Source organism: Nycticebus coucang, chromosome 4 (genome assembly GCF_027406575.1).
Source record: "Nycticebus coucang isolate mNycCou1 chromosome 4, mNycCou1.pri, whole genome shotgun sequence".
Lineage (NCBI taxonomy): Eukaryota > Metazoa > Chordata > Mammalia > Primates > Lorisidae > Nycticebus > Nycticebus coucang.
Window position 1 is genome coordinate 122,036,321 of NC_069783.1, and position 25,692 is coordinate 122,062,012.

The window sequence follows — 25,692 nt, forward strand, 5'->3', positions numbered from 1 at the left end:
CTTGTTCTTGCTCAGGCTAGTCTCAAACTCCTAAGCTCAGGTGATCCACTTGCCTAGGCCTCCCAGATTACAGGCATGAGGCACTGCACTGGGCCTGTTTAAATTTTTCATCTTGACTTACATCCTTAAGTATTGTGAATGAATTGAAACTTTCCATGATTTTTTAAAAAAATCAATACGTTTCCCTCAAGTTCATGAGTCTAAAATTAACATGGATCTTTTCTTAAATTTATTTAGTGGGCCACAATATTCATTAAAAAAGTGAACATTTATGCCTAGGATAACAAAACCATAATGGTAGGTTCCCTCATTTAAAGGTAAGTATTATTTATATTGTACTTTGGACTTAAGTTAATCATTCAATTGTAAAGTAGATAAAGAATACCGAACATTACACTTCGGCTTTCAGAATTTGTTCTAGATCAATGCATTCAAAAAGAACGTTCTAGGCTGGATATAGTGGCTTACATCTGTAATCCTAGCACTTTGGGAGGTGAAGGTGGGTAGATTGCTTGAGCTCAGGAGTTCAAGACCAGCCTGAGCAAGGACACTCTGTCTCTAAAAAAATAGACAGGTGCTGTGGCAGGTGCCTGTTATCCCAGCTACTCAGGAGGCTGAAGCAAGAGGATCACTTGAGCCCAAGAGTTTGAGGTTGCTGTGAGCTATGACACTATAGCACTCAACAGAAGGTAACAACGTGAGAATCTGTTTAAAAAAAAAGAAATGTTCCATGTTGAAGTTAGTGTGTCATTTGCAATGGTAGCCATTAACACGTGGCTATTAAGCACTTGAAATGTGGCTAGAGGAAATGAATTTATAATTCTGTTTAATTTATTTTAAATAGCTACATGACTGGAAGTTACCACGTTAGATAACTCAGTTGTAGATATTTCAAAAAAAAACATCGATAATTATGAAGAAATTGAGTAATAATTCTCAAAACTAAACTGTATAGGTTTTACTGCCTCAGGACTTGCTGACACATCTCTTGACTAATTGTGCAAGAAGTATTGAGGTTTTCAGCATTGTTTTTACCGCTTTATGAATCAACCTTCCCTCCTCCCCACCCCCTCTCATCATTGGCATTCTCATACTTTCTCTTTGAAATCATCTGCAAAAGAAAAAGCAAAGATCTCAAATCTGGCCCGTAGTCTGACTCTGACCTTAGGCGCCCATGGGCATGCGAGGGTTTTTGTTGGCCTAACCGCTGGAGGATGACAGTATTGCCATCTACCCACTTGCACACTTTCTCCTCTCTCTCTCTTCCCCAGTCCTTCCCTCCTGGTCTCCCCTTTCCAGCTGCCCTCCTTCTTTCCTCTTCTCCACTAACCCTGTGACTAGTCACATTTAGTTAACTCCTTGACCTGCTGTCTTTAAACAGAAATTAAAGACAATCACACTTGGAAATAGAAACTGTTGAGTTCAGTTATCCCGTAGCACTGGGAAGGATGAGAGTGTGTATAACTGTGTTTTCACAGGGTTTGAGATTGTAGCTGTAGCCACCCCTTCTTTCTTCTTGCCCTAAGACAGTTTCCAAGCAGATGATAGTAGTTCTACCAGAGGTCATGGTTTCCTTTATGAACTGTTAATAAAGTTCAGGGAGTTCTTTTCTTTAAAAAAGAGTTCTACATGCTGAACATACTGCCCACGGAAATGGTATCTTATTACTCAAACACTAAAAATGTTAAGCTGCATACTGCTCCAATGAGTAGTTTTAAGGCTTGTTACTATCTGTACTGGCCTTAGTAAAAAGAGTTTGGCAGGACAGGATAGCTGTTGGTACTTGTTCCCAATAGCTACTTAAAAGAGGACGCTAGATCAAGTTTGGCCTTTTTCTCTTTTACATTGAAAAAATAATGTTAAAAGTTTACATTTCTATATGTTTCATATCTAATCACGGTCAATTTTAATTAATCATCATTTCAATTTTGTATGAATGACATCTGATTCCCAGTTTAGTATATTTCGCAATATAACAATATTTCTACATGGCAAGGGTGCTGCTGAAAAATGGTGATGGGAAAAAGTAGACACTGCAGAAAAAAATCTATAATCTGGTACTTTATAATATTTAGATGGTCTTAATTAATTGAGCTTTCAAAACTTAGTTCCTGAAGCTTTTCTTCCCCTCTTTGAATTATATTGTTTTAAAATACCAACATACTAGGGTAGATTTTGTAAAAGTGAATATGGATGCCCTGAAGTTCTCAGCTAAACACGTTATAACTACAAGTTGTTAAGTATTTACTTTTATTTTATTTCTTGAATTTTATTTCAGCATTCACCTCCAACCTCCATCTACATATTCCCCCTGGCTCAAATGGTGGATTTCTTTACCTTCCTCCTGGCTGTGTGTGGAGTAGCAGATTATCCATATTTACGATTGTAGCTCAAAACCTGAGGTTTTCCCGCTTCTCTTCTTTTGTATTTTTCTTCTTCTTTTCTCCCAGAGGCAACTCCTCTCCACCTCCCAACCATCCTAAGAGCTTTATGTTTCCTATCAATGTGGTTGTCAATGGTTCTGACATTTGGTGAGCTATGCATATAGACTTTTCTGAAAGGTGGAATATGTGTACCGCCAAACATAAAAATAAGGTAAATTCTTCACATGCTATCAAGCTTCATAAAGGGTTCTATTTAAATCTGTACCTTAGAAAAATTACTGAATTTGGGGAGTATCCTTAAATTGTTAAAACAACATTAAATCTGTTCCAAAATTGGTATCTCATTTTTTATGGAATTTACAGGAAACATAAAAAGGCAATATAAAAATTATTATAGTTTTTTTGGATAGATTTCTATCATTTGTCCGTGTAATATATATTTGATATAACCTATTAAATGTTTACAATCCCTTTATATTGTTACTAGTCAGATAAATGGGTTTACCACATCTGCTTGGTGATGCTGATAGTTTTTTTCTCCTATTATAGGGGAGAGTATGACAGAAGGATTAAAAGTATAAGATAGAAAGAAGTTAAGAATGTGTAAACCATATTGAGAAGATAACCATAATATATTCTAGATTTAGAATTTTAAGGCAGTGGGAAAACTAATTGCATCCATAAGACTTTATAACGACATTATTTCCCCAGGCTATTCTTATCTACAAGGTGTATGTAGATACCCACAGATTCTCAATTCCAGTAGCTCTACATTTTCTTGCAAGTACTTCATGGATGTCGATGTTGTACTTTTATTCATTCATTCATTCATTCATTGAGACAGAGTCTTACTCTGCTGCCCTAGGTAGAGTGCCGTGACATCATAGCTTACAGTAACCAACAACTCTTGGGTTCAAGTGATCCTCTTTCCTCAGCTTCCCGAGTAGCTGGAACCATAGGTGCCCACCATGAGGCCCAACTAGTTTTTTTTTTGTTGTTGTGTGTTTTTTTTCTTTATTCTTTTAGTAGAGAAGGAGTCTCGCTCTAGCTCATATTCCCAAACTCATGAACTCAAGCAATCTACTACCTTCAGCCTCCCAGAGTGCTGGGATTACAGGTATGAGCCACCTCGCCCAGCCTATGTTGTACTTTTAAAAACACGTGTCCAGAAAAGGTGTGTATTGGCCTTTCTTTCAAAATTAATGCAATAAAACTACAAAAATGTTGTCTTAGTAAAAATAAAGGTAAAAAAAATGCCCTGACGAATAAGTTTGTCATAAAGATCTTCATTATGAAGTAGGGATAACTCTTAACTAGCCTGAAACAGATGTTAGGCCCCTCTCTCCTTCAAAAATTATTAGAAAATAATGTCAAAATTTTGGATTATAATAGTTACTTATCATGTTTCTATAATCTACAACCAACCACACCTCAGGCAGTTACAATAAAGTAAGATTTTTCTTGGGTTAGGGAAGTGGATAGTAGTGAGGGAACAGCTTTTAAAAAATATTTATTAACGGTTTTTTATTAACATCTAATAAGTGTCACAACCAACAAATGTTTTACAATCAAATTACTCAAAACATCCACAAGACAGTCTACATTAGCCTAATTTTACAAATGAAGAAATGAAATCAAAGCTAAAGGAAACTAATTGTCCACAGTTGAATACTGAATCAACAGAAAAAGAAGAGTATCACTTCTAGTACAAATTTTTTGTGTGTCTCTAACAGTTTTTGTCACAGCCTTGCACTCTGACAGTATTTTTGGCTATTGAGTGACACTGATCTTAACCAGAGGCCTGTAGTATCATTATCTAACACAACAAAACCATGATGAGTGTTGAAAGACTGTGGAGGAAAAAATACATTTGGAGAAACACAACAGATGCAAATTTCATCAATCAAAAATGCTTATCTAGTGAGGCTCTATTCAGTTGAACCTCATTAAAATCTAGAGTGAAAATAAAACTGAAAAAAAAAAAATCCCTAACTTTAAAGAGGGAAAAATGCAAAAGAGAGGCCTAATAGCCATTTAAAGAGTTAAATGCAAACAAAATGAAATCTTAAAAAATTAACAGTTTAAAATTCATACCTAAATAGTCAACCAACTAGGAGTAATGCTGGATCCTAGTGGGAATTCTGGTCAGGTGTGGCATTACAGAAAAAAGGTATTTTCAGTTCCATCACAAAGAAAGAAAAAGGGTGTTCCTTATAACTTCACCTAAGACTGGGACCCTCTAATATTAAAATTTTTTTTTTTTGGTCAATAGAAACCTCATTCTAAGGTTGTATCAGATAATTCAATAATATATTTTTATATAACAGAAATGACTAAACCATAAGTATTCCAAAACAAAATTTTAATGAAATGAAAATCAAACCTTTTATATTAAAGGACAGCCATACCAACTATTTATGAAGAAATCAAACCAGAATAAGTAATTCTGGCTCTGTCTTATTTGATGACTGAGCCAACGAAATTATTTACCATCACTGCCCTTAAAGTTGTTTTGCCCTTTTGTGAAATACAGTATTTCTTCAAAGTTTCTCCTTGCCCTGCCTCTAAACCTGCCTGCCTTTCTCTAGGAGTAGTAAAATGAATGAGGCTGCTAGTGGAGAAAACAAAGCCTAAGAAGGAAATTTGAGGCCCTAACAAGACCACAAAATGCAAATCTTTTAGCAGTGACATTTTAATTTCCATCACAGTACACGTCACTTATAAATCTTCTTGAGCAGTAACTGCATATTTGCCTAGGATTTCCTGAAATTAACCTTACAGGAAGCCTCCAATTTACAAAAGAGTTGGGTCCCAAACAATCATTTCTAAGTCAGGTATTTGTAAATCAAAATATGTTTTTATCCACAAAGCAATGTTTCATGTGGAATTTAGGTTTTTAAGTTAGTCCACAAAGGGTTAATTAACCCTAATGCAAATTCAATAGCTTATTTTGCATTTTAAGCTATCTTTCGTAAGTACTACTGAAATATAATTATGGAAGTCAGAAAAACATTTAGCTGAGTAATAGTTTAAAAACTATACCTTGACTCAAGATGGAGTACATAAAATAATATGGTAAACAGAAACTTGAGGATATTCTGAAGTGAAGTTTTTAGTTACTTAAGGATTTTAGGGACCAGAGACATTAGTTTATTAGCTAGAATTTCATTTTAAACACATAACTCTTCTTTTCCTCAACATACAATATATCGTTAACACTAAAACCACAGAACATCAAGGTTGGAAAAGACTTCAGAGATTACATATTATCTGACATTAATTTGGTGATGGAGAAACTGAGACTCAGATTAACTGAATAACTATCAGTTCTGGAGCTGATTCTCATGGTCTTAATAATTCAAGACCATATTTTTGCTCAGAAATAAAGTAAAAAGGAAATATTACTAAAACCTCTTTATCAGCATAATTTAGCAATATCTAATAAAGTTGACAATATACATATACGGTAATTCCTTCATGGGTACCTTAAGGAGTTTTTTGTTATGATAAAAAATGAGAAAAACTTTAAACATTCATCAACAGGAAAAAGGATAATTGTGGTATAATTATGTGATGTAACACCACAGTGTAGTTTAAATCAATGAACTTGATCTAAATTTATCAATATAGGTAATGTAGGGGCTGAGCATGGTGTTTCACACCTGTAATCCTAGCACTTTGGGAGGCCCAGGGGAAAGGACCACTTGAGCTCAGGAGTTTGAGAACAGCCTTAGCTTAGACCCCATCTGCAACAATAATAGAAAAATTAGCCAAGCCAAGCATTGTAGCATGCACCTGTAGTTTCAGCTACTCAGGAGGCTGAGACAGGAAGATTACTGAGTCCAGGTGTTTGAGGTTTCAGTGAACTGTGATGACACCACTGCACTCTACCTGGGGCGACAGAGCAAGGTTCTGTCATAAACAAAAAAAAAAACACATGCTAATGGATAAACCAAGTTGAACAACCATGTGTAGAATATATTGATATTTATGCAAGTTTTAACATACAAAAATGCATTATTTATAGAAGCACAATAAATAAGCATACAAATGGTAAGGGAAAGAGATACATCAATTTTAGGAGAATAAATGGATTTGGGTGGATGGAAAGAAACAGGACCACCTGGGAAGAAGTACAAAAATATTTTCTTTCTTTTTTAAAACAGAGTCTCACCATGTCACTCTTGGTAGAGTGCTCTGGCATCACAGCTCACAGCAACATCAAATTCTTGGGCTTAAGCAATTCTCTTGCCTCAGCCTCCCAAGTAGCTGGGACTACAGGCGCCTGCCACAACATCCGGCTATTTTTTGTTGCAGTTGTTCAGCTGGCCCAGGCCAGGTTTGAACCCGCCATTCTTGGTGCATGTGGCTGGTGCAGTAACCACTGTGCTATGAATGCCGAGCCTATTTCTTTAAAAAATTAATTTGAGGATGACCTCGGTGGCTCATGTCTCTAATCCTTGCACTCGAAGGAGGCTCAGGCAGGTGGATTGCTTGATTTAACTCAGGAGTTCAAGACCAGTTTGAGCAAGAGCAAGACCCTGTCTCTACTAAAAATAGAAAAAATTAGCCAGGCATTGTGGCACATGCCTGTAGTCCCAGCTACTTGGGAGTCTGAGGCAAGAAGATTGCTTGAGCCCCAGAGTTTGAGGTTGCTGTGAGCTGTGATGCCCTACTGCTCTACTGAGGGCAGCAAAGCGAGACTGTGTTTCAAACAAAAATTAATTTGAAGAGGTAGGATTATGAATATAGATTATATTTTGCAATTTGAAACACTTTGTTAATATTTTTAAAAATAATCTTTCTCCCAGTGAAAGGAAAATCCAAAAATGAAAAGGACCAGATTGTGCAATTATTCAGAGGCAATTTTATAAGAAATCTTGGGAAAGGTAGAATTTATATATGTACATCACAGACAAAATTTGGTGGAGGTAATAAAGTGGACTAAATTTTTTTTTTTTTTTTTTGTAGAGACAGAGTCTCACTTTATGGCCCTCGGTAGAGTGCCGTGGCCTCACACAGCTCACAGCAACCTCCAGCTCCCGGGCTTAAGCGATTCTCTTGCCTCAGCCTCCCGAGTAGCTGGGACTACAGGCGCCCGCCACGAAAAGTGGACTAAATTTTATGTGTACATGACAAAGGAAAACTAAGGCAGAAACAGTCATTAAAGAAGTCTGTAAGTTTTGGATTGGATAGTTCCCCAAGCTCACCCCGAGGCAGTTTGGTTGCCGTTGGGACACCTTTACCATGGGAAGAGGAAGTGGGGAGTTATTATGAGGTACTCATGAGAAGAAGCACGCTCGCAAAGATCACAAGGTGAATGTGATGGACATCATGTACATGTATCTGCAATTGTCTGACTTCTTAGATCTCCCTTCAATTTATTCCTAACAGTAACTGGTAACTCTGCCTTCTTAAATGTATTTATATGCAGAAACTGGTTTTAAAAGCTCAATTAAAGGAATCTAAAATAAGACTTACTGATCATGAATTTGTAACATAAATCTCATCTTTTAACTGCCCTTTAACTACAGCACACATGCTACTCATAAGAGGTTAAACGTACTAGTTTACCTATCATCTTTTAGAAATTTTACTGTGTTTATCACTAGTGCTCCTTTTTTAAAAACAGAAAAAACTGGTCCCTTATCCAAAATAAAACCAAAAAAAAAGAAAGAAACACACAAAACTGGAAGAGTGCCTACTCATTTGGCATAAATTATTTTCTTTGATCTTATTCAGAAAAGATACTATAGTAAAAAAAAAATATTTCTGCTTCAATAACATGATCTTATATCTAGAAAAACCTAAAGAATTCATCCACATACACACACAAACTGTTAGAGCTAATAAATTTAGCAAAGTTTTAGGGTAAAACAAAAATAAGTTGTATTTTTATATACAAGAAAGGAATAATCTGAAAAGAAAGTTAAGAAGATAATCCATTTATAAAACCACGAAAAAGAATACAACACTTAGAAATAATTTTAACCAAGGTGGCATAATAGGAAGACATCCTGTGTTCAAGGACTAGTAAGACTTAATATTGTCAAGTGACAATACTAGCCCCGAAAATATACAGATTCAATATAATTCCTATCAAAATTCCAATGGTGTTTTGTGCAGAAACGGAAAAATCCAGCCTAAAATTCATATGGAATTTCAAAGGACCTAGAATAGCCAAAATAATCTTGAAAAAGAAAAAGTTGGAGGCCTCACATTTCCTATAGTTTACTATGAAGCTGCAGTAATCAAAACAGTGTGGTACGAGCCTAATGACAGACTTACAGAGACTAGAAAGCCCAGAACTAAACCCTCATAATCTATAGCTAATTGATTTTCAATAAGAGTGCCAAGACCATTTAACAGGAAAAGGCTAGTCTTTCCAACAAATAGTACTAGGACTACTGGACATCCACAGGAAAAAGAATGATGTTGGGCCCTTTATACTAATATAAAAAAATTAACTCAAAATAGATCAAGGACTTAAAAAAAGCTAAAACTATAAACTTTTAAAAACACTGTATATATATATATATATATATATATATATATATATGGTTAAATGTATATGACCTTAGATTTGGCAAATTATTTCTTAACTAAGACATTAAAATCATCAGGGGAATGCAAATTAAAACCACACTGAGATACCACTTCACACCTGTAAAAATAGCTTTTATCCAAAAACCACGAAAGTTAACAAGTGTTGGTAAAGATGTGGAGAAAAGGGAACCCTGCACACTGTTGGTGGGAATGTATTATTGCAAATCAGTACAGCCATTATGGAAAACAGTATGGCAGTTCCTCAAGAAGTTAAAATTAGAACTAGCATATGATCCAGCAGTTCCACTTCTGAGTATATATTCCAAGGAAATGAAATCAGTATGTCGGAGAGACATCTACATTTCCATGTTCATTGCAGTGTTATTTACAATAGCTAAGATACGGGATCAACCTAAGTGTTCATCAATAGATGAATGGATAAAGAAAATGTGGCACATACACACAATGAAATAACTCTTTTCAGTCTTTAAAAAAAAAAAAAAAAAAAAAGAAGGAAATTCTGTAGCCAGATGTGGAGGCTCCTGCCTGTAATCCCAGCTACTCAGGAGTCTGAGGGAGGTGGACTTCTTGAGACCAGGAGTTGCCTGAGCAACACAGTAAGACCCTATCTCTAATTTAAAAAAAAAAAAAAAATTAGCTGGGACATACCTGTGGTCCCAGCTATTGGGAGGCTGAGACAGGAGGATTGCTTGAGACTAGGAATATGAAGTTAGAGTGAGCTATGATGCCACTGCATTCCAGCCTGGGTGACAGAGCAAAATCCCAACTCTTAAAAAAACAAAAGAAGGAGGGCGGCAGCTGGGGCTCAGTCCGTAAGGTGCCGGCCCCATATACCGAGGGTGGTGGGTTCAAACCCGGCCCCAGCTGAACTGCAACCAAAAAATAGCTGGGTGTTGTGGCAGGCGCCTATAGTCCCAGTTACTCCAGAGGCTGAGGCAAGAGAATCGCTTAAGCCCAGGAGTTGGAGGTTGCTGTGAGCTGTGTGATGCCACGGCACTCTACCGAGGGCCATAAAGTGAGACTCTAGCTCTACAAAAAAAAAAAAAAAAAAACAAAAGAAGGAAATCCTTATTTGCAATGACACGGATGAACACAGGAAATTACGCTAAGTTAAATAAGATACGCACAGGAAGACAAAAACTGTATCATCTTACTTATAAGCAGAATTTAAAAATTGTGAGCTCCTGGGAGCAGAGAATATAATGGTGGTTGCCAGGGGCTAGGGAGGTGAGGGGTTAGAGACATGTTGGTCAAAAGATAAAAATTTTTACTTGAAATAGGTGATATTTTAATTAGCTTGATTTAGTCATTCCATAATGTATACATATATCAAAACTTCACATTGCACATCATAAATACAGTACATAATTTTTCATTTGTCAATTACCAAAAAAAAATCCTTTTTATTTATAATTTTTAATGTTTAAACAAATTTCAGGATAATATTGGGCACATAGGATTAGGTTACACTGTTTGCATTTGTAAGGTAAAGTCCAAGTTGTAGTTGTATTCTTCATCCAGGAAGTGTGCCATATACCTGTACATTGTACCGTTGGGGTGGGAACATGCCAAGTCCCCTCTATCCTCTCCCCTTCTTGAATTTAATTGGGTTTTTCTCTTGTGTGGGCCTGTAGTTGTTAATCTAATCCAGTTTCAATTTAGTGTTGAGTACATGGGATGCTTGTTTTTCCATTCTTGTGATACTTTACTTAGGAGAATGTTCTCCAAATACTTTAGGTTGTTATAAAACATACATAATTTTCATCTTTTTATGGCTAAATAGTATTTCATGGTATACATATATCACTATTTATTTATTTAATTTTTGAGACAGAGTCTCAAGCTGTCACCCTGGGTAGAGTGCTGTAGCATCACAGCTCACAGCAATCTCAAACTCTTGGGCTTAAGCAATTCTCTTGCCTCAGCCTCTCGAGTAGCTGGGACTACAGGCGCCCGCCACAACACCTGGCTATTTTTTGTTACAGCTGACATTGTTGTTTAGCTGGCCTGGGCTGGGTTTGAACCCACCACCCTCGGTGTATGTGGCTGGCACCGTAACCACTGTGCTATGGCCGCCAAGCCCCTGTATCACAATTTATTAATCTACTCATGAGTTAAAGAGTACTTGGGTTGTTTCTGTATCTTTGCAATTGTGACTTAAACTACTATCAACATTTGAGTGCAATGTCCTTATGATAAAATGACTTTTTTTCTTTTGGATAGATACCTAGTAATGAGGTTGCAGGATCAAATGGAAGGTCTACTTTTAGTTCTTTAAAAAGTCCCTATTCGTCTTTCCACAAAGGCTGTACTAGTTTGCAGTCCCACTAACAATGCATGAATGCTCCTTCTCTCTGCACCCACACCAGCATTTGTTGTTTTGGGACACTGTGAGATGGGCCATTCTCATTGGATTAGGTGGTATTTCAAAGCAGTTTTGATTTGCATTTCTCTGATGGTTAGTGATGATGAACGCTTTTTCATGTGTTTGTTGGCCATTCATCTGTCCTTGAGAAGAAAAGATTCTGTTCAAATCTCTTGCCCAGTTTCTAATGGGGTTGTTTACTCTTTTCTTGTTGATTTGCTTGAGTTCTTCAAGATTCTGATTATTAGCCCTTTATCAGATTCATAGCATGTACATATTTTCTCCCATTCTGAAGGTTGTCTCTTTGCTTTGTTGACCGTGTCCTTAGCTATGCAGAAATTTTTAACTTGATTAGGCCCATTTAAAAATAAAAAACTTGAAACACCAAAAACCCAACAATAAAATGACACCAAAAGTATCAACAGCAAAGGAAAAAATGGATGAATTGGTCTTTCCTAAACTTAAAAATTCATGTGGATCAAAGGACCCTATCAAGAGAGAAAATACTTGCAAATAATAATCTGATAAGGGTTTAATATCTAGAATATATAACAAACTCCTACATAACAATAACAAAAAAACAAATCAATTTATAATTAAGCAAGGGACTAGACTTTCTTCAAAGGAGATGAACAAATATTCAATAAACACGTGAGAAAACATTCAACATCGTTCATTATTATGGGAATGCAAAAGCACAATGAGATACCACTTCACATCCATTAGGATGGCTATAATTTTTAAAAAACCCAGAAGATTACAAGTGTTGGTAAGGATGCAAAGAAACTGGAACCTCTGAACACTGCTGGTGTGCATATAAAATGGTATAGTGTCTATGGGAAACAGTTTAATGGCTCTTCAAAAAGCTAAACAGGCTAGGTGCAGTAACTCACGCCTATAATCCTAGCACTTTGAGAAGCCGAGGTGGGAGGATTGCTTGAGGCTAGGAGTTCAAGACCAGCCTAGGCAATGCAGCAAGACCCTGTGTCTATAAAATTTTTTAAAAATTAGCCAGGTGTTGTGGTGCACACTTGTAGTCCCAACTACTTGGGAGGCTGAGACAGAAGAATGTTTATGTCTACAAATTTGAGATTGCAGTGAGCTACTGTTGCACCAAGCAAGGGTGACAGAGGCAAAATGCATCTCTAAAGAAAAGAAAAGTTAAACACAGGATTACCACATGATTCAGCAACTCTGCTCCTAGTTATATACCCAGAGGAATTGAAAATAGGAACTCAAACAGGTATTTGTATGCCAGTGCTCACACCAATATTATTCACAATAGCCAAACAGGTGAAAATAACCTAAGTGTCCATTAACAGACACATGGATATACAAAATGTGGTATATACATTATTATTCAGCCATAAAAATGAATTTTCTGATAGATGCAAAACATGGATGCACTTCGAAAACATTGTGCTAAGTAAAAAAAAAAAGTCAGACACAAAAGGAAAAGTGTGATATCAATTGCATGAAATATTTAGAACAGGCAGATTCAAAGAGACAAAAAGATGAGAGTTACCACACACTAGGCAGAGTGGAGAGAATGGAGAGTTAATGCTCTATAGGGTTAGAGCCTTTTGTTTAGGTTAAAGAAAAAGTTCTTGAAATAGGTAACAGTGATGTTATAGGTGCTATGGGTGATGCACCCATAATTATTTCCTTAGGATAGATTTCTACAAGTGGAACCTATATGTCAAAAGGTATAGGATAACTAAGGCACTGTACAATAGTCTAACTTACATTTTTACGTCATTAATAAAGTTTAACATTTTTCCACTTGTTAACTCTTTGTAAATCTTTTAATCATGTCTTGTAAAATTTAGGATCATAAGTCTAGTGAAATATAGTGATCCTTCAAAGGTTTATGACTGATTTGTTTTTAAGAAGTTTATATGATTTATTTTAACCATCACTTCCTGGAGCTGATGCTGCTAGCTCATGAATAATAAAATCAGATAGTGTATTGGGAATACCAGGTCACCAATAGGATATTAAATCCCTTTGTGTATTCCCTTTGTTAAAATGTATATTTTTGCCTAATAGATAAGAGATCTGTTTTGGCAAAAGTCCACCAATATACAGCATTTTGCTATTGTTTCACATATACTTTGTTCCACATACTTGATTATCGATCCATCTCCTTGCAATCTACCAGAAGCCCAAGGCAAATAAGTTCATTAGTTTGTGGTCACAACTAACATTTTACAAACATAATAATTAGTAATGATTATTAACCATTTGGTACACATTGACCAGCCACACTATACTAGTAACCTCATTTAGACAAAGGGTGCCATTATTACTATTATCTTTTTGAGACAGGGTCTCACTCTGTCATGAGGGCTAGAGTGAGGCTATTTTATTACTAAAGAAAAAACACTCAAAAAGACTTCTTTATACACAGCAACTGCACAGTTAAACGATGTTGTTTAAAGTAGCTGTTATGCTGCTAGGAGTCTGTGAAAAAAGAGGGTCGCTAAGCTGGAATATTTTAGAGTCAGAGTAGATGAACTGAAGATGAATCATGGTGCTATTTATAATGATAATTACGGCATGGTTTGTAAAAGAAAACATTTGGAAACGACTCAAATGTCCATCAAAAAGGAACTAGTGCAATTACACACTTGGCTACTGTATAGCTAATACAGCCAGAAGCAGATCTAGAGGAAGTCCTACTAAAGAATATGTAATATACAATATGATATGCATATGGTTATATTTTAATAAATAACATTAATAACATGAATATTAGAAAAGATAAAGAAAAATCTACAAGAATATGCCCAAACTGCCTACACTAGCTACAACACCTTGGGGGGAAGACTGGTATGGTGAGTAACTTTTATATTTGATTGAGGGCATTTACTTTCTATATTGTGCATTACTGTTTAAAATGTTTATATGCAAGTATATTTTTAATTAAAAAAATAAGTTTAAATGAGAAAATCATTTTGCCTTTGACCCATAATTAAAATGTTTGCTACAGCAATCAAGTTAGATTATAAGACATTTCAACAAGAAGTAATTTTTCTACCATCACCTATAATTTTCACTTAGCATATAATTCCCATTTTCTTTGTTATTCCACTTATCTGATTGAGATGGGCAAAACTGCTACCAAAGGATCTTATATCTTAATTATTTTTATAATGAATATATTTTATTTTTGTAATTTTTAAAAAAGAAAAAAAAATACATACATGGTAGGAGAGAAGCGTACATTAATGATTTCATTAACAACAACCAATTTCAGAGAAAAATCTAGGAATAAATTTCATAAAAGTAATATATAAGAATGAGATGGAAGAACATTATAAAATGCCACAAAAGATATAACAAAATTTGAATAAATGAAAGACGCTTTTTTTCTCTGATGATGACTCAATATTGAAAATATTATTTCTCGGCGGCCTCGCCCCGGCGGCCATCTTGTTCAGCCCGCTAGGTGAGGCAGGCGAAGCTGGGAGTTGGGGGAGAAAAGAGGCTCCGGATCTGGGCACCGTGAGTCTGGGGAGATAGGACTCCAGGCATCTCTGGCTGGTGGGAACTGCCTATCATCACTCCTATGAAGATACAGGGAGTCAGCGAGAGACTTCTGGACCCCAAGAGGAGGACTAAAACAGTGGAAAACCGGCAAGAGGTCGCGTGTGTTCAATCCATCTAAACCCGCCCACAACTTCCACAGGCACAAGAACTTAAAGAGCAAGAGGAAGTGAAAGGAAAATTAGGGCAAGGAAACAGATAAAAGAAATCACTCATGAGGAAGAATCAGAAGAAAACTCCAGGCAACATGAAGAACCAGTCCAGAACAACCCCACCAAGGGACCATGAGGTAGCTACTGCAGATGATTCCACCAGTATAGAAATGTTAGGAATGACAGAAAGGGAATTTAGAATACACATGTTGAAAACAATGAAAGAAATGATGCAAACAATGAAGGAAATTGCTAATAAAGTGGAAAATAACCAAAAGGAAATCCAAAAACAGAATCAAATAGGAGATGAACGATATGAAGAATATAAAAAGGATATAGCAGACCTGAAGGAACTGAAACAGTCAATTAGGGAACTTAAAGATACAATGGAAAATATCAGCAACAGGTTAGACCATGCAGAAGAAAGAATTTCAGAGGTAGAAGACAAAGTTCTTGAGATAACTCAGACAGTAAAAGAGGCAGAAAAGAAGAGAGAGAAAGCAGAACGTTCACTGTCAGAATTATGGGACTTTATGAAGCGTTCCAACATACGAGTTATAGGAATTCCAGAAGGGGAAGAAGAATGCCCCAGAGGAATGGAAGCCATACTAGACAATATTATAAAAGAAAATTTCCCAAACATCACCAAAGATTCTGACACACTGCTTTCAGAGGGATATCGGACCCCGGGTCGCCTCAACTCTAACCGAGCTTCTCCAAGACACATTGTGATGAACCTGTCCAAAGTCAAGACAAAAGAAAAGATTCTGCAAGCTGCCAGGAGTAAGCGCCAGTTGACCTACAGGGGCAAATCCATCAGAGTGACCGCAGACTTCTCTAATGAAACTTTCCAAGCAAGAAGACAATGGTCATCTACCTTTAATCTACTTAAACAGAACAATTTTCAGCCCAGAATTCTGTACCCTGCTAAGCTAAGCTTAAAAATTGACGGAGAAATCAAATCATTTACGGATATACAAACATTGAGGAAATTTGCGACAACAAGACCAGCTCTACAGGAAATACTTCAACCTGTTCTGCACACTGACCACCACAATGGATCAGCAGCAAAGTAAGAATTCAGAAATCAAAGGACAGAACCTAACCTCCACACTGATGCAAAAGATAAAACTAAGCAATGGACTCTCACCAAATAAGACGAATAGAATACTACCACACTTATCAATTATCTCAATAAATGTTAATGGCTTGAATTCCCCACTGAAGAGACATAGATTGGCTGACTGGATTAAAAAACACAAGCCATCCATTTGCTGTCTGCAAGAAACACACCTGGCTTCAAAAGACAAATTAAAGCTCTGAGTCAAGGGTTGGAAGACAATTTTTCAGGCAAATGGCATTCAGAAGAAAAGAGGAGTTGCAATCTTATTTTCAGATACATGTGGATTTAAAGCAACTAAAGTCAAAAAAGACAAAGATGGTCACTTTATATTGGTCAAGGGAAAACTACAACAAGAAGACATTTCAATTCTAAATATTTATGCACCCAATTTAAATGCTCCCAGATTCTTGAAGCAGACCTTACTCAGTCTGAGCAATATGATATCTGATAATACCATTATAACAGGGGACTTTAACACAGCTCTTACAGAGCTGGACAGATCCTCTAAACAGAAATTAAACAAAGATGTAAGAGATTTAAATGAGACCCTAGAACAACTATGCTTGATAGACGCATATAGAACACTCCACCCCAAAGATAAAGAATATACATTCTTCTCATCACCCCATGGAACATTCTCCAAAATTGATCATATCCTGGGACACAAAACAAATATTAACAGAATCAAAAGAATTGAAATTTTACCTTGTATCTTTTCAGACTATAAGGCACTAAAGGTGGAACTCAACTCTAACAAAAATGCTCAAGCCCACCCAAAGGCATGGAAATTAAACAATCTTCTGTTGAATAACAGATGGGTGAAGGAAGAAATAAAACAGGAAATCATTAACTTCCTTGAGCATAACAACAATGAAGACACAAGCTACCAAAACCTGTGGGATACTGCAAAAGCAGTTTTGAGAGGAAAATTCATCGCTTTAGATGCCTACATTCGAAAAACAGAAAGAGAGCACATCAACAATCTCACAAGAGATCTTATGGAATTGGAAAAAGAAGAACAATCTAAGCCTAAACTCAGTAGAAGAAAAGAAATCTCAAAAATCAAATCAGAGATCAATGAAATTGAAAACAAAAGAATCATTCAGAAAATTAATGAAACAAGGAGTTGGTTTTTTGAAAAAATAAATAAAATAGATAAACCATTGGCCAGACTAACTAGAAATAGAAAAGTAAAATCTCTAATAACCTCAATCAGAAACGATAAAGGGGAAATAACAACTGATCCCACAGAGATACAAGAGATCATCTCTGAATACTACCAGAAACTCTACGCCCAGAAATTTGACAATGTGAAGGAAATGGATCAATATTTGGAATCACACCCTCTCCCTAGACTTAGCCAGGATGAAATAGACCTCCTGAACAGACCAATTTCAAGCACTGAGATCAAAGAAACAATAAAAAAGCTTCCAACTAAAAAATGCCCTGGTCCAGATGGCTTCACTCCAGAATTTTATCAAACCTTCAAGGAAGAGCTTATTCCTGTACTGCAGAAATTATTCCAAAAAACTGAGGAAGAAGGAATCTTCCCCAACACATTCTATGAAGCAAACATCACCCTGATACCAAAACCAGGAAAAGACCCAAACAAAAAGGAGAATTTCAGACCAATCTCACTCATGAATATAGATGGCAAAATTCTCAACAAAATCCTAGCCAATAGATTACAGCTTATCATCAAAAAAGTCATTCATCATGATCAAGTAGGCTTCATCCCAGGGATGCAAGGCTGGTTTAACATACGCAAGTCCATAAACGTTATCCACCATATTAACAGAGGCAAAAATAAAGATCACATGATCCTCTCAATAGATGCAGAAAAAGCATTTGATAAAATCCAGCATCCTTTTCTAATTAGAACACTGAAGAGTATAGGCATAGGTGGCACATTTCTAAAACTGATTGAAGCTATCTATGACAAACCCACAGCCAATATTTTACTGAATGGAGTAAAACTTGAAAGCTTTTCCTCTTAGAACTGGAACCAGACAAGGTTGTCCTCTGTCACCTTTACTATTCAACATAGTGCTGGAAGTTCTAGCCAATACAATTAGGCAAAACAAGGAAATAAAGGGAATCCAAATGGGAGCAGAGGAGGTCAAACTCTCCCTCTTTGCTGACGACATGATCTTATACTTAGAGAACCCCAAAGACTCAACCACAAGACTCCTAGAAGTCATCAAAAAATACAGTAATGTTTCAGGATATAAAATCAATGTCCACAAGTCAGTAGCCTTTGTGTACACCAATAACAGTCAAGATGAGAAGCTAATTAAGGACACAACTCCCTTCACCATAGTTTCAAAGAAAATGAAATACCTAGGAATATACCTAACGAAGGAGGTGAAGGACCTCTATAAAGAAAACTATGAAATCCTCAGAAAGGAAATAGCAGAGGATATTAACAAATGGAAGAACATACCATGCTCATGGATGGGAAGAATCAACATTGTTAAAATGTCTATGCTTCCCAAAGCTATCTACCTATTCAATGCCATTCCTATCAAAGTACCTACATCGTACTTTCAAGATTTGGAAAAAATGATTCTGCGTTTTGTATGGAACCGGAAAAAACCCCGTATAGCTAAGGCAGTTCTTAGTAATAAAAATAAAGCTGGGGGCATCAGCATACCAGATTTTAGTCTGTACTACAAAGCCATAGTGGTCAAGACAGCATGGTACTGGCACAAAAACAGAGACATAGACACTTGGAATCGAATTGAACACCAAGAAATGAAACTAACATCTTACAACCACCTAATCTTTGATAAACCAAACAAGAACTTACCTTGGGGGAAAGACTCCCTACTCAATAAATGGTGTTGGGAGAACTGGATGTCTACACGTAAAAGACTGAAACTGGACCCACACCTTTCCCCACTCACAAAAATTGATTCAAGATGGATAAAGGACTTAAATTTAAGGCATGAAACAATAAAAATCCTCAAAGAAAGCATAGGAAAAACACTGGAAGATATTGGCCTGGGGGAAGACTTCATGAAGAAGACTGCCATGGCAATTGCAACAACAACAAAAATAAACAAATGGGACTTCATTAAACTGAAAAGCTTCTGTACAGCCAAGGACACAATAACCAAAGCAAAGAGACAACCTACACAATGGGAAAGGATATTTGCATATTTTCAATCAGACAAAAGCTTGATAACCAGGATCTATAGAGAACTCAAATTAATCCACATGAAAAAAGCCAACAATCCCTTATATCAATGGGCAAGAGACATGAATAGAACTTTCTCTAAAGACGACAGACGAATGGCTAACACACACATGAAAAAATGTTCCTCATCTCTATATATTAGAGAAATGCAAATCAAAACAACCCTGAGATATCATCTAACCCCAGTGAGAATGGCCCACATCACACAATCTCAAAACTACAGATGCTGGCGTGGATGTGGAGAGAAGGGAACACTTTTACACTGCTGGTGGGACTGCAAACTAGTACAACCTTTCTGGAAGGAAATATGGAGAAACCTCAAAGCACTCAAGCTAGACCTCCCATTTGATCCTGCAATCCCATTACTGGGCATCTACCCAGAAGGAAAAAAATCCTTTTATCATAAGGACACTTGTACTAGACTGTTTATTGCAGCTCAATTTACCATTGCCAAAATGTGGAAACAGCCTAAATGCCCACCAACCCAGGAATGGATTAACAAGCTGTGGTATATGTATACCATGGAATACTATTCAGCTATTAAAAAAAATGGAGACTTTACATCCTTCGTATTAACCTGGATGGAAGTGGAAGACATTATTCTTAGTAAAGCATCACAAAAATGGAGAAGCATGAATCCTATGTACTCAATCTTGATATGAGGACAATTAATGACAATTAAGTTTATGGGGGGGGAAGCAGAAAGAGGGATGGTGGGAGGAGGGTGGGGCCTTAGTGTGTGTCACACTTTATGGGGGCAAGACATGATTGCAAGAGGGACTTTACCTAACAATTGCAATCAGTGTAACTGGCTTATTGTACCCTCAATGAATCCCCAACAATAAAAAAAAAAAAAAAAAGAAAATATTATTTCTCCTTAATCTGAAATTCCAATAGGTTTCCTCTTAAATTGTTTAAAATTTGATCCAGAACAGAGGTCAGAAATATTTTTCTGTGAAGTTTCTGTAATATTTAAGGCTTTGTGGGCTTCAACTCTATGTTGTAGCATGAAAGAAGCCACAGGTAATACATAATAAAATTTACTTATGAGTACTGAAACTTGAGTTTCATATATCATTTTCCTATGTCCAGAAATATTATTTTCCCCTGACCATCAAAAAATTTTAAAAACCATTGTTAGCTTCCAGATTACACAAAAAAGCAGCAGCACAGCTTTGGTCTGAAGATTATAGTTTGCCAACTCCTGATGTAGAAGAATAAACATGCAAGAAGTAGCCAGGGAGATTCAGCAGGGAAAGAGTCATCAAGAAGGACTTGTCCTATCAGCTATAAAACAAATTGTAAAACTATAGCAAATCAAGCACAGGAATAGATGGAAAGATCAATGAAATAGAATGAGGAGACATTAGGATATTTACTATATGAGATAGATTGCATCCAAAATCAGTATAAGATGATAAATAATTTATTCAATAAAATGACATGGGACAGGTGACTTGTCAAAGAAAATAAAACAGTGGAAACCTCTATCATTCTCTACACCAAAATAATTTAGATTTTCACATGGAAAAAAACAAAACCATTAAGCCATTAAAAGCATGGAATATTTTTATAATATCAGATTTTAAATATGACACAGAAACTCAAAGAATGTGCAGTATCATTGCTTTTTGTTTGTTTTTAAAATTTCAGATTAATAGTCGGGCGCAGTGGCTCATGCCAGTAATCCCAGCTCTTTGGGAGGCTGAGGTGGGTGGATTGCCTGAACTCACGAGTTCGAGACCAGTCTGAGCTACAGCAAGACCCTGTCTCTAAAAATAGCTGGGTGTTGTGGTGGGTGCCCGTAGTCCCAACTACTTGGGAGGCTGAAGCAAGAGAATTGCTTGAGCCCAGGAGTTAGAGTTTGCTGTTAGCTATGACGCAAGGCCTAGTCATCATAGTCAGAACTGTCTCTACGAAAATAAATAAATAAATATGGCTGGGTGTGGTAGAACATGCCTGTAAGCCTAGCTACTTAGGAGGCTGAGGCAGGAGGATTGCCTGAGCCCAGGAGTCTAAGGAAGCAGTAAGCTAGATCTTGCTACTGCACTCCAACCAAGGCAAGAGGGAAACTCCACAGGAAAAAATAAAAAGAACTATACATGGTTAATGAATATGTGAAAAAATTTTCGGGCGGCTCCTGTGGCTCACTGAGTAGGGCGCCGGCCCCATATGCCGAGGGTGGTGGGTTCAAACCCAGCCCCGGCCAAACTGCAACAACAAAAAAATAGCCGGGCGTTGTGACGGGCATCTGTAGGCCCAGCTGCTCGGGAGGCTGAGGCAAGAGAATCACATAAGCCCAAGAGCTGGAGGTTGCTGTGAGCCATGTGAGGCCACGGCACTCTACCGAGGGCAGTAAAATGAAAAAATTTTCAACCACAGTAATAAATAAATATAAAGTAAATTATATCAAGTTTTTCACATCATAACAGCAGTGTGTTAGAGGCAGTATGGTAAGAGAGGTGCTACCAGACCCTGTTGAGAAGAAGGGTTATAAGTTAATATATTACTATAACTTCATGGGTGGGCAATCTATTAATTTTATCTATCAATTTTTTTAATGAAGTTACCTTTTCATCTAGCAATTCTTACTTCTAGTCATTTGTTCTGTTGAAACACACAAGTGGAGAAAGATATGTATATAGGAATGTTCAAGCCAGCAAGGTAATGCAAACAACTTTAACTGTCATCAATAACATTGTTAGGTAAATTAGGTACAACAGTTCAGTAGTTAAAAAGCATGTATGTACTGATCTTATATAAATATATTCAGTGAAAAAAGCATGTTGTAGAACCGTGCCCATAACAAAATCCCATTTTTATTTAAGAAATGATATGCGTATTGTTGCATGTAGGTTTATATATTCCCATAGGAAAAGTTCTAGAAAAATATTCACCAAATCAACGCAATAAATAAACTTTAGTGGTGGTATAACTATATGGAAATTTCACTTTCAACTTTTCCTTGTTGTTTTCACTTTTTGTAGAAATTACTCTGAATTAAAGTTATCAAAGTGGCGGGGCTCGGTGGCTCATGCCCATAATCCTAGCACTCTGGGAAGAGGAGGCAGGAGGATCCCTTGAGCTCGGGAGTTCAAGATCATCCTGTTCAAGATCATCCTGAGCAAGAGGGAGACCTCATCTCTGCTAGAAAAAGAAAGAAAGCAAGGAAAGTGGGGAAAGGGGAGAAGAAAAGGGGAGAAGGGAGGAAGGGTGAAAGGCAGGGAGGAAGGAAGGAAGGAAGGAAAAAATTCACCAGGCATTGGGGTAGGTACCTGCAGTCCCAGCTACTCCAGAGGCTGAGGAAAAAGGATAGCTTGAGCCCAGGAGTTTGAGTTTGTGTGAGCTAGGCTGAGGCCAAGGCACTTTAGCCTGGGGCACACCCTCCCCCCCCCCAAAAAAAGAAAAAAAAACAATGAAAGTTGTATTTTTCGGTATCAGCATTGTGTCAGGTAGTTTGAATTAATTAATTATAATTTAATAGCAACCTCTTTACATTTCTTCTTTTTTATAATCATGATATAATTTTACTCGTTAGTTACAATAAAAATTAATTACTCTTGGATTTCACCAGCACATTAGGCAGTTTATTAGTTCTACGTACAATCTTCACTATGCCAAATTCTGCTAAAATATTCAACAGTCTTTTTTTATTATAAAAATACATGTTTAATAACATTCCAAAAGTACAAAGACTTATAGATAAATTCCCTTTTTTGCTTAGCCTCCCCATTCCTATTCCTCAAAGGCAATTATTCCTAAGAAACTATTGTGCATTCTTCAGGAATTTTTCTATAAATATGGATAATGATCCCTTTTATTACACAAATTGAGTCATACTTTAATACCAAATCTGTAACTTGCTGGCATATATCTGCACATATTCTTCTAAATAGACTGCTATGTGATTACTGCAAAATATTTTAAAATGTTATTTCTTATTTAAAAGACACACTTAGGCTGATCTGGGATCACAGTGATCAAAAACAAGCAAGAAGCAAAATAACTAACTCAATCCCTGCATCTGGTTTTAATAATAAAAACCACTACTCACTCCACCCTATCACTATCATCTTTAACACACTTACTTCGTACTAGAGGTTTTATGTATATTATATTAATTTCCACAAGAATCCTAAGAGGTAGGCATGGTTACTCTAAGTTCTGGAAAGGTTAAGAACCAGAAGGAGTGAAAGTTCAACTTCTTAATTTAACTCTTTATTCATAGCATGAAAGCTGAAGTCCAAACAAGTTTGAACCACTTAGTTATATAATGCAAGCATATATCACCTTGAAAGAAAAACAAGTATGTTGAGAAATAATAATAGTGAAGGAAAACATTCATATAAATGCTATGTGTAAGCTATTTTGATCTTTTGCCAAAAATACTGAAATCAATCCATGTTAGACAGAGTTTAAGTTCATTCAGTATCAAGTCCTTGGAGACTGGTTCTAAAACTCAAGTTTCCTTTCTGGCAGAAGAAGAACTTCTATAAAAATCCTCAAATATAATGTTCACAAATAAGCCTCAGGATTACTGACATTCAGAGTTTCCATTTCATGTCTTCCTGAGTAAAGATCTACTTAAAGAACACAAACAATATCCTTCTCAATTTCTATTGCAAGATAAAACTTGAAAGGTCCATTTTCTCTGTATGGATTAATTTTAGACCTACTTTGATTCAAAGAGTGAAACGATTACTGAAAACTGACCCCAAAGTTGTAATTTTCCTAATCCCAGTAGGACCTTTTTGCTTATTTTCAGAAAGAATGTTATGTTTAGACAGTAACTCCCACTTATTAAATTGGTCATATATGCATTTTACCAATAGAATTCACATGCAGAACTAAGATTTCCATTGTAATGTTTCCTCTTTCATGAATTTATTCAACAAACACTTTTTTTTTTTAAGACAGTCTCATTACGTTGCCTTTGGTAGAGTGCTGTAGTGTCACAGCTCACAGCATCCTCAAACTCTTGGGCTTAAGAGATTCTCTTGCCTCTGCCTCCCGAGTAGCTGTGACTATAGGCACCTGCCACAAAGCCCGGATATTTTTTGGTTGCAGTTGTCATTGTTGTTTAGCAGGCCCGGGCCAGGTTTGAACCTGCCTGCCTTGGTGTATGTGGCCGGCGCCCTAACTACTGAGCTACAGGCGCCGAGCCCATTTTGATTTGATTCCTGTATATGCTGAGTGATAAGGGGCTAGTTTCATTCTTCTATGGAGATCCAGTTTTTCCAACTCCATTTATTGAAGAGACTACCTTTCCCTTTGTATGTTCTTGGCATCCTTGTGAAAGATAAGTTCACTACAGATGTACGGATTCATTTCTGAATTCTCTACTCTGTTCCACTGGTCTACGTGTTTGTTTTTATGCCATTCCCATGCTGTTTTTGTTCTATGGTATAAAGTCAGATAATGTGATTCCTCCAGTTTTGTTCTTTTCAATCAGGATGGCTTTGGCTCCTCTGGGTCTTTTGTGGTTCCACATAAATTTTAGAATTATTTTTTCATTACTGTGGAAAACATCAAGAATATTTTGATGGAGATTACATTGAATCTGTAGCTTGCCTTGGGTAGTATGGACATTTTAACAATATTGATTCTTTTTATCCACGAGCATTGAATATCCTTCCGTTTTTTCTGTGCCCTCTTCAATTTCTTTCATCAATGTTTTATAGTTTTCATTATACAGACCTTTTACTTCTTTTGTTAAGTGTACTCCTAGGTATTTTATTTTATTTGTAGCTTTTTTTTTTTCTTTAGAGACAGCGTCTCACTTTGTCGCCCTGGGTACAGAGCTATGACATCACAGCTCACAACAACCTCAAACTCTTGGGCTTAGGGGATTCTCTTGCCTCACTCAGGCTCCTGAGTAGCTGGGACTACAGGTGCCCGCCACAATGCCTGGCTATTTTTTGTTGCAGTTTGGCCAGGGCAGGGTTCAAACCTGCCACCCTCGGTACATGGGGCCGGCGCCCTACTCACTGAGCCACGGGCGCCGCCCAGCTTTTTTCTTTTTTAATAGAGACAGAGTTTCACTTTGTCTCCCTTAGTAGAGTGCCATGGTGTCATAGCTCACATCAACCTCAAACTCCTGTGCTCAAGGGATTCTCTTGCCTCAGCTTCCAGAGGCAAGTTCTGGGACTACAGGTACCAGCCAGAACACCTGGCTATTTTTAGAGACAGGGTCTCACTCTTGGTCAGGATGGTCTTGAACTTTTGAGCTCAGGCAATCCACCCACCTCAGCCTCCCAGAGTACTAGGATTACAGACATGAGGCACCATGCCTGGCATTATTTGTAGCTCTTGTAAGTGAGGTTACTTTCTGGGTTTCTTTTTCAGATTGTTTA

At 36.9% G+C, this 25,692-nt stretch overlaps 1 protein-coding gene across 7 annotated transcripts in view; it reads right to left on the reverse strand.

The window, feature by feature from the left end:
- The window catches only part of TAOK3 (TAO kinase 3), a 177,294-nt gene that overhangs the window by 116,847 nt on the left and 34,755 nt on the right, over nt 1-25,692 (reverse strand). Inside the window, exon 1 of one of the 7 annotated variants that reach the window (XM_053587890.1) lies at nt 14,523-14,539. The exons of the other annotated variants lie outside the window; for them this stretch is intronic. The gene's annotated coding sequence lies outside the window, so the exon portion shown is untranslated. Of the gene's footprint in view, nt 1-14,522; nt 14,540-25,692 lie in introns of those variants that run through there. 7 annotated transcript variants of the gene reach the window in all.